Source organism: Lutra lutra, chromosome 11 (assembly GCF_902655055.1).
Source record: "Lutra lutra chromosome 11, mLutLut1.2, whole genome shotgun sequence".
NCBI classification, from domain to species: Eukaryota; Metazoa; Chordata; class Mammalia; order Carnivora; family Mustelidae; genus Lutra; species Lutra lutra.
This window is the reverse complement of record NC_062288.1, coordinates 62,126,935-62,140,961: the sequence shown is the minus strand read 5'-3', so window position 1 is coordinate 62,140,961 and position 14,027 is coordinate 62,126,935. Positions and strand designations below refer to the sequence as shown.

At 37.3% G+C, this 14,027-nt stretch overlaps 1 protein-coding gene across 1 annotated transcript in view; it reads right to left on the bottom strand.

Annotated features, from left to right (window-relative positions):
• Positions 1–10,967: 10,967 nt before the first annotated feature.
• ZNRF2 (zinc and ring finger 2) overlaps positions 10,968–14,027 on the bottom strand; it is a 100,104-nt gene continuing 97,044 nt past the window's right edge. The window contains exon 5 of the mRNA XM_047694481.1: positions 10,968–13,628. The gene's annotated coding sequence lies outside the window, so the exon portion shown is untranslated. The remainder of the gene's footprint in view (positions 13,629–14,027) is intronic.

Below are 14,027 nucleotides of genomic sequence, written 5' to 3'. Positions count from 1 at the left end.
ACCTTGAGAATATTACACTAAGTGAAAGAAACCGACACAAAAGGACACATATTGTATGATTCCTTTTAATGACATGTCCAGAATGGGCAGATCCAAAGAGAGACAAAGTAGATTAGTTATTACCAAGAGCAAGGGAGATGGGGAGAACGGTGCATGACTACTGATGGGTACAGGGTTTCTTTATGGAGTGATGTAAATGTTCTAAAATTAGACAGTGATGACTGCACAGCCTTGTAAACATTCTAGAAACAATGAATTGTACACTTCAAAAAGATTTTATGGCATGTGAATTAAAATTTTTTTTGAAAAGTATGATGGCAAACTTCTTGCCTGACAGTATGTAAGACAGAAGACAATGGGGCATATCTTTAAAGTATTTAAAGAAAATAAAACAAAAACAAACAAACAAAAGGACTATCGAGAAAATTTAGGCCCAGAAAAATTTCTTTCAAAACTGAAAGAATTTCAAAACTTACCCCAAATCTGCAGTAATCAAGACAGCGTCATATCGGCATCATTACAGACATATAGGTCAATGAAACAAAAATGAGCCCAGAAACAAACCTACACATATAAAGCTATTTGATTTTCAACAAAGACACCAAATTAATTCCGTAGGGAAAAGACTGTCATTTCCACAAATGATCTGGGACAAGGAGAGTCATATGGATAAACATAAACCCCAATACTTACCTTCACGTAATATACAAAAACTCGGCTCGTGTTGTATCACAGATGTAATGTAAATGAGTGATAGAGAAAATCTTTTTGACTTTGTATCTGGCAAGACTTTCTTAGATAGGAGTAAAAGCATGAACAGGAAAAGAAAAAAAAAACTAATAAACCAGATTTCATCAAAATTGAAAAACTTCTGTTCCTTCAAAGACACTGTTAAGAAAATGAAAAGGCAAGCCATAGACTGCAAGTATTTTGCACATCATTTATCTGACAAAGTATTTGTATGGAGAACATATAAACAGCTTCTACAACTCAGTAATAGGATTATTCACAACAATTTAAAAATGAGGAGCCTGGGCACCTGGATGGCTCAGTTGGTTAAGCGACTGCAGCTCGGGTCATGATCCTGGAGTTCCGGGATCGAGTCCCATATGGGTCTCCATGCCCAGTGGGGAGTTTGCTTCTCCCCCTAGCGCTCCCCCCTCTCATGCTTTCCCATTCTCTCTCTCAAATAAATAAAATCTTTGAAAAAAAAATGAGGAGCCCCACTAGACTTTGGGAATAACTGGGTAAGGGGTATGGCATATTTTCTCCCCCAAAACTTAATAGAACTGTTCAAACAATCACTTTAGAACTCTGGAAAATGACCAAAGGCATGTAGAAAAATGAGAAACTCAAGAAAACCTACTGAACCTCCAAGTAAAAACTGTGGGAATCTGGCATTTTAGCCCAGAGCAGTTTCCCTATCCTTCCACGCCACACATAACCGCCCACAACCTCCTAAGTTCTGTGGCACTGTAGTTCTACCGGAGTGGGGCAGGCTGTTGAGATCTGCAGCCTCCTTGCTGGAAGGGGCTAAACTGATTGAGAGCAAAAGGTGGGAAAAACTCAGGTTCAGGGATATTGCTGGAAACATCAAATCTTGGTGGCGGCCAGGGAAGGCCAACACTGCAGCTGGCCTGAGGTTGATCTGAGATACTGGTTACAGTAAGCAACAGACCATCATCTCAACAGTGGAAACGGAACACACTGATCTGGCGAGGAGGAAACAGTGAGCGAGCCTCTGACGCTTCTTGGGGTGGGACAGCACATACAGATACATGCATATAACCTGGCAATTCTACTTGCAGGTACTTACCAAGACAAATGAAAAAAACCAATGTTCACTCAAGAGTTGAAAGTGAACGCTCACAGCAGCATTATTTGTAATAGCCAAAGAAGTGGGAACAATCCAAATTTTCCATCAACTGGTGAAGAACAAATGTGGTATATCCATATAATAGAAAACTATTCAGCAAAAATAATTATGAACGCATGTTTAACACAGGCGAACTCAAAACACTTTAAATGACTGGATTTTATGGTGTGTCAATTACACCTCCACAAAACTGTTAAACGTAATGGGATAAAGATGTCTTCTACCAAAAGACAAACAGGAATGACACAGGATATTATTAATGGTTAGGTAAATTCAAACTAAATCATGAAATACCACTACGGACCTACCAGAATTAGGCCAAGGTTCAAAACACTGATGACAGCAAATATTGGCAATAATGTGAGAAAACACAATACTGGGGGGAATGGAAAATGGTATAGCCACTTTGGAAAACAGTTTGGCAATATTTTAGAGTAAAACAAATATTTACCATAGGACTCAATTATTCCACTCCTCAATATTTATTCAAGAGAACTGAAATCACGTGTTCACATAAATATTTATTTATCAACGTTCACAGCCACTTTGTTCGTAACAGCCCAAACCAGAAAGAGCCCAAGTGTCCACCAACAGGGGAGTGGCTAACAGACCGCAGTGTATTTGTACAATGGAATACTACTCAGCAATAAAAAAGAACTGATTCAAGCAGTAACACTGATGCCTCTCACAGACAGGCTGAGCCAACAAGTCTTCCACAAATACAGGACAAGCTGAACGCAGCTCAGCTACAGTGACACAAGCAGATCAATGGCTGCCTGGGGTGGAGGGTGGATGGGTGGGAACTGGGTGTACAGGTGGATGGGTGGGAACTGGGTACTTTTTGAGGGATGATGGAAATGTTCCCTATCTCAGTTGTGGTGTTGATAGTTGCACAGGTGTACGTATGTACCCAAACTCATCAGACTGTACACTTAGGATGAATGTTGTTGTATATAAATTATAACTGACTGGAGTTGCTTTTAAAAAGCTGTGAAGAAAAAAAATCTGATTAGAACTAACTGTATCACCATTCTTACTGAGGAAACAGGCCTCTGAAATATGGAAATGAGCTAACAAGTCTGCCTCGCTGTTTCTCCTGCAATCCTAGTGTTTGTAGAGCTCTCAGCTGTTTTCACCTGTTTAGCGGCACTGACACAAACCAGGGTCTGGCGCCAGCAGGAAACTGTTAACAGAGGCACAGTCACAGAAAGTAGTTTCCAATGACTTTAATAATCTTACGCCTTGAAAGATCTGACACAAATGCTTATTCAAGAACTAGGTTTCACACACCATGTTATTTATATATTTGCTACACCATGCCTCATCACCAGCTTTTGCTAAAATATGGAACCGTAAGCTCTGTAAGGGCAGAAACTCTTTTCCGCATCAGTGTACAGGCAGTGTCTCTTACACAGTACCTTACTTCTATCCAACATTCAATAAATACATGCTAAATGTATGAACCCACACTTTAGTTCACCCTGCATTCCAGTTCAAGTAACTCCCACACAGTCTACGAGCTAAGAAGACTTCAAGATGACCAAGATTAACTGGAAATCAAAGGAAATGGGATGAAAATCACACAACTACTCCCGTACAGTGGCTTTCTAGTGATTGTTTTGAGTGTAACAATGCTATTTCTGAATTTTTTAAAAAGATTTTATTTATTTATTTGACAGATAGCGATCATAAGTAGGTAGAGAGACAGGCAGAGAGGAGGAAGCAGGCTCCCTGCTGAGCAGAGAGCCGGATGTGGGGCTCAATCCCAGGACCCTGGGATCATGACCTGAGCCAAAGGCAGAGGCTTTAACCCACTGAGCCACCCAGGCGCCCCTATTTCTGAATTATTAACTGCTGCATTTTTCATGCCTTTCGTTCCTGGTTGCTTGTGGCAACTGACTCAGTGACTCACTGAAGCTGCTGCTTCAGCAGGGAGACACAAGAAGCAAAACCAAGACACCATTGCTCAACTTTGATGTCAAAGGTTTTTTTTTTTTTTTTTTTGGTTTTTGTTTGTTTGTTTTAAATAAAGCCAAAGGAAGCAACATGACCCTGAAAGCTAAAAAGCTTTTGATTTGTTGGAGCTGAGTTCTGGAAAGGACTTTTAGCAATTTGCAAACTTTGGTGAGCAAAGTGGAAAAAACCAACCAACCAACCAACCAACCGACCAAGGATCTCAGCTTGGCTGGAACAGGCAGTTTATTCTATGAACCACAGAGTTGGGAAGAATGGGTAATTACAGAACAGTTTGCTCGTTCAAAAAGAGCTGTAAATTTAAGGAAAGAGAACTGAAGGGCATGTAGTTAGACTTTAGTTGTAAAGCTCTAGGACATGCTTGGCACTCTCCTCCTCAATCAAGGGCCGGCGCCCCATCTGGGGTGTGTGTGAGAAAACACCAGATCAAGTTGTAGACTGGCAGTGCAACAGGACCACACCGCAACAATGAACTCAGACTCTCTGGTGCAGGGTCAAGGCCTTATTATCTTTTAAAAAATTGTCTTCCCTTCCTGCCTCCCAAGCAGATCTTATCTTCAGCCAAGTTTTAGGGATTACTGACTTGCAGGGATCCCGAAGCTGAAGAGTGCACTATACCTGTCTTCCCCCGGTGTAGCATCCTTGTGACCAAACTCCCTGGCAATTCCACTGCTGACTCCCTTCAACAGTGCCCTTGAACACAGAACCCCCACACAAAGCAGGGAGCAGCTTACTGAAGACAGCTCAGACTTCACCACTGGTGGCTCTCAAAGCTGGATTTGGAAGTCTCAGTTTTGTGCATGAGGGTCTGGTGGACAAGCTAGCAGTTTAAGCATGGATGCGGTAGAAAGTTAACTCCTGCTGGAAGGCCTGAAACTCCAGCAACTGTCCTCACAGGGCTCTACGCAGGGGACACCTTGGACTAGAGCTATTCATCAGCACTGCTCACAATTCCTGTTGGTCGCCACAAACACACCAACTCCTATCTCGAACACTGACTCAGTCATTCAGAGCTTGTGCATCTTTACCAAAACACTGTAGTCATAATAAAAGCCAGTGGCATCTGTGAAAGCAAATAAAGAGGATTCCTTGAATAATCCACCTTTTCAAGGTACTTCCAATCCCATGGAAAAAATGAAGAAACTCTGACTCAGTTTAGTAACAAAAGAGGACCAGCTCTGCTTATGTATAAACCTAATTAACTTTCAGAGACCAAAGTCTTTAACAAGTTGGAATTACAAGACCTTCAAAAATATTTAGGACGATAGATTAAGTGGAAAACCAACCTCCCAGACTCATCTAGACCTATCAGCCGCTGGTCACATATGGCTCTTGAATACTTAAAACGTGTCTATTTCCAAATACAGATGTGCTGTAATATACATCAGACTTCAAAAAATGAAGAAAGATATAAAAACATCTGATGATTTTTATACCAATTACCTGCTAAAATGACAATAGTCTGGATATTTAAATACCCCACGAAGGCCTGGCCTTTGCAATGTCTGAACTCCAAACAACAGATGAACTGTATGCTGATTCCCTTGTTGGAGATCCTCTTAAAAGGGTAATGAATATCCTTAACATTTACAGATTTAGTAACACTTTCATTTATAAATGAGCTACTTTAAAAGGTTCATGACATACAGTTATCTGATATTTTTCTGAAATATAAATATGCATTGCTAACAGTATATAGGTTTGCTTTCAGTCGCCCAGTTACTAAATTATCAAGCCAATCAGAAAGAATTTAAGTCTTTAACTGACTTTGTTAGGAAGTTATTTTTTTGGTCAGGTACTTTTTAACTCTCATAAAATAATAAACACTGAATTCTTAAGTTCATGGAGAAGAACCAGAGGAATAAGGCACTATATGGCAGAATTTAACAATGGTCTCATAATTACAGCATCATTAAGGTACTGCAGAAAAAGGATTTTCACTTTATGTGAGAAGTCAAATCTTAAGTCATGCAATTATATTTTTGAATATAAGGGTTGTTTTGTTTTTCCATTTCAGGACAATTCCCTCTAAGGTATTAAGTTTCTATTATTCTAACAGGCCTTGCTTTGTAGGAATTTCTCGTCTAGGAAAGTTCCAAGTTATCTACTGGTCTATCTTTGAACCAATTCCGAGAAACCTGTGAAAGTCTGGCGTCCTCACAGATATGCTGTATTAGATTAGGGAATCTGTGAGAGAAACAGACTCCTTGACCTAATATAATAATACAAGGACATCCCAGGGTTTCTGCTACTTCTCCAGGAACTCAATATAAGCTTATCAGTCCTCTTTTTCTGTCCTTCACTAAACAAAGATAATCATGAAGCACCCACTGGCAACCACAGCCTTCCAGAAACTAATAAACCTCTCTGGTCTTCCTCTAGCTTAACCTAACCCACCTACTGCAAAGTAGCACCCATCTTTCCTGTATACCAACTTCTACAAATACTCTTCCGATATAGCTTCCTTCTGAGTGGCTGAGAAGACTGGCATAATGGAAAGGGTCTAGGACAAAAGGACCAGAAAGAAAAATCTCAGGAATACTTCTGAATGCATCTCAGCATTTCACCACACAAACCTGGGAAAACATGGCCCTATTCCAAATGGCATCTGAAGTCAAGGGGGAATGTGAAGGTGGTTTTGGGAGAGGTCCAATTCAACCAACCTGGATGTCATTATACTGGCCCAGGGTACCCTACTAACCATGCACTTACTGACTCTTCTGACCGTGTTGGCAACATTTGTGTCTAGACAACTCCTGAACCCAAACGGCCACCACACCCACACACACACATATATTCTTTTGCCTTATCATAACTTGAGAACTATTCCTTTCTGGCCTCTCTCTCAAGGCTCTGCCTCCCATTTCAGATCCAATTCCTCCATATTAGAGTTGGTGTTCTTTATCTCTGGTTTTCCAGGAATACTTCTGACATAATCAGCTTTCCTCAAGCAGAAATAATCGGTCTTAAAACTCAATCTTTCATAACATGGAGAAAGTACAGATGGAGTTGTCCTGGTCTGGTCTTTCATTCCCCATGTGCAAATGATTGCCAAGCTGAGTTCCTTTCCCTCTCTAAATTTTTAAGTTCTTCATCTTTCCTTCCCCTATTGTCATTCCTTTAGTTTTGCCTCTCCAAATCTTGCCTGAACTGCTACATTATCTAACAAAGTCTCTCTGCCTCTAGTTTCATTCCTCTCTAATCTGATGAGTAAATCTGACTGTCTTTTTTCCCGCCTCAGATCCTCCAATCGTACTTTGCCACCTGCTTACCTCTCTGGGCAGGGCAACTCTCCAAGAATGTCCTGCTTGTATGTACTATGCTACTCTGCCTTAGGAATACCCTTCCCAAACTTTCCACTGCACGTGTCCTTTTATCCATATTCCCTGGTGTTATGTGTGATCTATTTGTTCTTAAAGACTTTGTTTTATCATTCCCTTGCCTAATTCAGTGACCTTCCTCACTACCCCCACTGTCCCTTGTGTACATGTCTGTAACAGCAATTATTACTCTTAATTACATGCTTGCTTACTTATTTGCTTCCCACACTGAAGATTAAGGTCTTAGAGGTTAGCTATCTTAGATTGCCAGATTCTTGGTCCCTAACAGTCCATAGAACCAAGTATGCTTAATACATAAGCTGGGACAGTAAATCTCTAGATCTGAGAAAGAAGGAAGAACAGAAGCCACAATGTCTTCTATTATATACGTAGGTTTCTTAAACGCATCAGCTAAAGTCCAAGATATTACTCTTCTACCTCATGACTGCGGAGAATAACAAAAATTATTTATTCATGGATGACCACAAACACTTTTATTGTCTCTAATAACCCCTAACATTATTGTTTACTGTGTGTCTGGTGCATACATGTACTTTCCCCATTAAGTCTCACAATAATCTTGAGGTAGGCAGTAGTTTCACCTCATTTTATAGGCAAAGGCAAGAAGGCACAGAGAAGTTAAGCATCTCGCCCAAGTGAAAGAGATAGCAATCCAGGCAGTCTGGCTCCAGAACCCACGTTCCTAACCGCTCTGCTACGAAACTCAGTACCTCCTGCATCATGGAAACTGTGCTTCAAAAGATTAAGTACTCCTCTTTTTAAAACATAATATTACCAAATACAATCTAAAGTTTAAAAGTTATGATTACACATTAACAGATCATCCCTTCCCAAAACTTAATAGCTCTACTACAACCATATTTCAATTAAAAAATTTACAAGTAGGTTTCACATTAGAAATTCCAAAGTACATTTTTACTTATGGTTATGGTAATAAAGAACTCTTCGTTCACTACCACCGTGTCATTTCTCAAGCTATTTTAGACTTTTAACTTAATGGGTATACAAAAATAAAGAAACTGTGACATCAGTTAATTCATGGTAACCATTCAGCAATCAGGTAATCCTCAATCTTACTGTAACATGCTCTCAACTTCTAGATATTACAGTGGGTAGGATGTATTTCCCTGAAAACATTCTCTTAATTTCTATTTCTAAATAAGAGGATAATTTGGCAACATCATTTGGAAATTTTATTTATTAAAATGTCAGTGATGAATTGTTCCATCTTAGTTTAGAAGTTACTAATACAAGTTATTCCTGGTACACTTTCTAAATTTCTTGTGATGGATGCTTTTGATATCCTATTTAACAGGAAAGTACTTTCTAATAGAGAAAATAAGAGGTATTACAGAAGAGTCACTGTTGAAACCATGAACAAAGCAATGAAGTAAATAACTATTATTACTGTGATTTTCTAAAAAACTGATACTCAAGTCATTGCAAAGAAGTAAAGTATAATGGACTTCTATAATAAAGATTAATACCATCATCAAATTGCAAAATTTCTTTTTACCTCCCTAGAGGGTCTATCAACTGTATCATACGCACACAAGTGTCCACAATGCTACTGACTAAAATGTAACCTTTACAAAATGCTAGTGCCAGGTTCACTGGTAAGAGAGAACAAAGCAGAACTAGTTTATAAACATAAACCATTGGTAGCTATCAATCTTGGCACATCAAATAAAAAAGGCAGGCATGAAAATTTTTAATAGGAGAAATCAGTCACTTATTCTAAGACTTGGGGTCCTGATAGGTGGCTCAGTCCAGGGTAGAGCTAATGTCAATGTTGGTTGACAGATATTATAATAATTTTTCCTTTATTTGGGGGATGTGGGTTTAATGCATATTGCTCTTTGCTTCTCTACGAACAAGAAACCAGCAATTTATCTTATTATTAGACACTGGTCTAAAATTAATGATGGCTTAAATATCTGAAAATACACCAACTCCCCTAAGTATAGCAATGTTTCAGTTAAAACTTAGTGTTTCAGCTAAAACTTAATATTAACATTTTCTGGTTTTCTTCAATGCTTTTAGTTCTAGGTATTTCCCACTCAATTCAGGAATTCTGTAATTTAAAAAGAACATTCAGGTTCCTAGCTTACACACAGCATTCATAGAATATGGCACTCAAAGCACTGCCTGGGTTAGTCATTACCAAAAGTTTCACCCATTCAGCTGTTCCCCAATAAGAATCACCACTAGGAGTATACCAAGTAGCAACTTCCTCTAAAGAAGACAAAGGAGTAATTTTGTTTCAGAATGAAAAGATATAGAGAAGAAAAATAGACAATAAAACAGATAATTTAACTATTGTTATTCACAATATAGCCAAGAAAAAAACCAAAGTTACACACTTCAAAAAAAGGGGTATGGGGATAGGCCAAAGACAAAATACTGGCATGCTGGAATTTTTTTTTTTTTAAATATCTGTACAAGAACAAGGGACACTTCACATTTAATACATTGTCCGTATGTATTTAGTTCACCTCAGGATAGATCCAACTGCAAGAAAATGGCCCCAATGAACTAGAAGATTTCCTGCAACTAACAAATTGTACTCACAATAAGCAACATTTATCGCTATGCAGTTTTACAAAGTTCCCAATAATCTGATGTATATGGAAACTTCCTCTATGAAAAAAATAAGATGGGTTGGATACTACTATTGATGCATAATATAGATATCAACTAGATAGGAAATTCAATTATTCTTGAATATTTAGAAAGAGTCTCATGCTTTGTTCCAACGTAGTAGCTTATTGTTAAGAAATTTCCCTTCCTCAACTCTCCAAGTTAGTAAATAAAATTAGGTAATATTTACATTTAATTTACTGTCTTTTTCATTTAAAGAAGTCTTGCTATATAGTTAAGTTCATTTAAACGACTGCTCTTAAACTTTACTATACTCAAAATAGAAATTAAAATGAGCTTTGAAAAGGAATCTACCGGGGTGCCTGGGTGGCTCAGTGGGTTAAGCCGCTGCCTTTGGCTCAGGTCATGATCTCAGGGTCCTGGGATGGAGTCCCACATCGGGCTCTCTGCTCAGCAGGGAGCCTGCTTCCCTCTCTCTCTCTGCCTGCCTCTCTGTCTACTTGTGATCTCTCTCTGTCAAATAAATAAATAAAATCTTAAAAAAAAAAAAAAAAGAAAAGGAATCTACCATTTTTCACAAATACATTTTTAACCTGAAATCTTTTCAAAATACATATTGCAAATATGCTGACGGTGCCACACCCTCAGGCATTTTGAGCTACATTCTAATACAGTGTTTAGTGGGTGAGAACTGAAGTTAACAGTGAAACATTTAAAATAAATATAAGACTTGCACTGAGAAACCAGAACCCATATAGCATGCGACAGTTAACAACATGGCCTTTTAAATGTTCAGCTATCACCGCCCCCCGAAAAGTACTTCTAGAAACCATTATTTCAATCACAAACACTGCTCTTAAAATACAATCTATATCGGATTTATAACCAGATCTGAAAAACACAGATTAAGATGCAGCTTAGTCTAATTTCTCTGGCAAAGAGTCAAAAGTAAGATAGGATAATGATAATCTTACTATTTCTTATACATTCTGGCAAAAACAACAAAACCCAAAAAGCCAGAACAAATAAAATGAGTCGAAATTGGGAATAAACCCATTATGAAGAGTGGCACTAAAGTGAAATTTCTGAACATACTGCTTTCTAAATATGTAAGTGCAATCTTACTGGAAAACACATATTTACAAAGATTCTAGAAAGCTACCACCAACTTGATGTCTAGGTTTTCTATCTTTATTTTGTCTCCATAATATTCAGTTGTCAGTAGTTTCAAGCTACATATGTAAATATATCTGGCGTGATTTTTATATCCTTACACTATTCAGTGTCCACATACAGATTTACAAATGTCATAAGAGACATTATGTAGAATACTGTAATATTTTCCAGAGTAGCAACTTTGACTTTGAATAAATACCAGAGTATCTGGGCTGTTAAAAACATTTTCTTTTCAATTTCTAAATTCTTCTTTTTGAGACCAAACTTAAAAATGCCAAGCTTTGTCATTTTTAACAAAAAAGGGATTGCTATAAACAAACCTTAAGTAAAAACTGCCCTAGACAAATATTAATAATCAAGTAGCACTCAACACAAATAAACACTTAACTTTCTTCTACAACACAGGAGCCTGCCCTGTAGCAGCCGCGGCACACAATCCGGTGACAGTCCGAGGCTGAGCAAGAGACCGAGGGTGCAGGACAGGATGAAGAAGGAAAAGGACGTAAATTTAAAACTTACAAAATTAAAAAGGCAATGAGTAAACTGTATCAGAAAATCAAATTCCAAAAGAATATTAATAGGTAATTACCACAGCCAGAGTTAATCTCTGCCTTCAAGAATGGAAGACAACGAAACAATTCTTACCATCATACAATATACCAGTAGTAGAAAAAATGAATTATTCACAGGATATTCTAAGAGGCTTTTCCTGGGGTGAGTGGGTATGTGTGTATGTGTGAAAGCTTACAAAATTAAAAATGTGAAACAACATGGATTCGTATTAAGATTTCATGATAATAGGAAAAAATTTAAGGAAAGAATATTTTCCTTGAGGGAAGAGTATTTCCCATAACTGGTTTAAAAAGCACCTATGAAACCATGCTGTCCACTGTCACAACCAAGGTTTTGGATGCTTCTGTCAACTGCAGCATAACAAAAGGCATTTCACAGCATAACTTTAGGGAAAATGTTATCTGGTCTAGAATCACACAGAAAGCAAAGAAAAACTCTTTTAATTGCTTCTAAAACACCAATTTTTCTGGGTAGCAGCAATTTGCTCCTGTACGTGCCCTTTCAAAAAAAAAAACAGAACCAGAAATAGGGAAAAAATTTGAGAATAAGAACAGCAGCATTAAATAGGAAAGCAAATACTTGAAGTTTAAAAAAAGGAAACAGTACTGTGCAACTTTCAATTGCACCAAGTAAAGTGCACTGCTTAAATGTTCACTGATAACATTTTCCCTATATGTTGAAAATATGAAATCTACTTATTGGTATCTTTTTATATTTAAAAAAAAAAAAAAAAAAAAAAAAAAAAAAAAAAAAAGGACATTCAGTATTGTAGCCCTGATAGCTCTCTTCCAGTATTTTTTAACCATTCAGATGTATTTTATGGGAATATTTATTCACATAATTTTGCTTAATACATTTCTTTCTACACAAGACTGAATTTAAAAGTCTCTATAACATTTTCAATTACAGTAATAACACATTAATAAATTATAAATTAACAAAATCTTCATGTTTGCTTTAAAAAATCATTTATCAAACACTAACCTCCAGATTATCTGGAAAATTAAAGATGCAAATTGCTATAAATCTGGCATCCCGATTAAATTCTGATTTTTAAAAGTATATAAAATGTCCCTCAAATTATTCCAAGTTCCACTCAAGAAAATTTTATTTTACCCTTTTCATAAGTTACGAAGTTTACAACCTGCTAAACATTCTATCCAAATGTGGGAAAACTGTCTGGAGATGCAAAGCACAATAAAATAATTACATGAAGAGAACAAATAAAAATACCCGTTAAAACAAAGTTATTATAGCTGGCAGCACTTAAAATTGGTAATTTGTATTTTTTTAAAAAGTTGCATAGCTGCAAGATGATTCATTACTGATTAACTATTGAGCAGTTTTACTTACGAGGAAATAATACATTTAATAAATTGCAATTCAATCGACAATCTTAGATTTAGTTCATTAAAATATAACTATGTAACCTGATTTACTCTTTGGACTGCATTCTGGTACTGTTACACCTTTAATTTCAAATATTAACATATTTTAGCTCTCCTATGCAGAAGTCTATTTTCCACTCTTGGGGGAAAAAAAATAGAAGAACTTGAGATCATGGTCTACATTCAGACAATGTTTTACTGCTTGATTACATTTCTTGTTTTCACATTTAAGACTTTAATTTATAAGAAGTACATTATGTGGTCTTCAGTTTAAGAATAGATGAATGCAGAAACATCATGTTGGGGAAAATAAAGTGACCCCCAACTAAAAACCAAGTCAAAACACAACTAGTTGCGCAGCTCTACAGAACTTAATAAAAATCAACTTCTAAATCAGTTAACTTTGGCGTCTGAATACAAAATGTTTATCAGTGTTACCTATGTAGATGACTATTAAGGGATGTGCAGCATTTTCAAAATCCCTGTGTGTCCTTTATATGCATGTTTGGTACACTGAGTTCTGTGGCAACTGTCCTCTCTTCAGCAGGGTTATCCCCCTGTATGATTGTCCATCTCTGCATTACCAAGTCTCACAGAACTCAAGATTTCTGGCTGAGTATGCCTGCAGTTTTTTCTTTTTCCAGAGACAGGTCCTCATATCCTCTCAGTTTTTCAAGCATCTTGGAAAGACAAGAAAACCTGTGTGGAAGCAGATGCATTAGGTTTAAGCAGTGGTTCACAGTACTAATACTAATCAAAATACAACACCCATTTCCCCAGGAACACTGCTTCGGTTGCTATCCATTTTCATACACTTACTATTCTTAAAAACTCCTAAAATTAGTGTTCTGCAGAAGAAAGGACAGAAGGACCAATTCAAGCTTCAAACAGTTACAAGAAATAGCCACCACATAACAGGTTTTCTCCCTCCACAACAGAGACCACACCAGAGTACAGAAAACAGACAACACATAACACCTACACACCTATTAATCTTTCTCCAACTAACAACTTCCAATAAAAATAGTGAACAATTTCCTAACTAATCAAAACCTTAGATTGTTATATATATCTATTTTGGGCTGTCCATTAAATTCT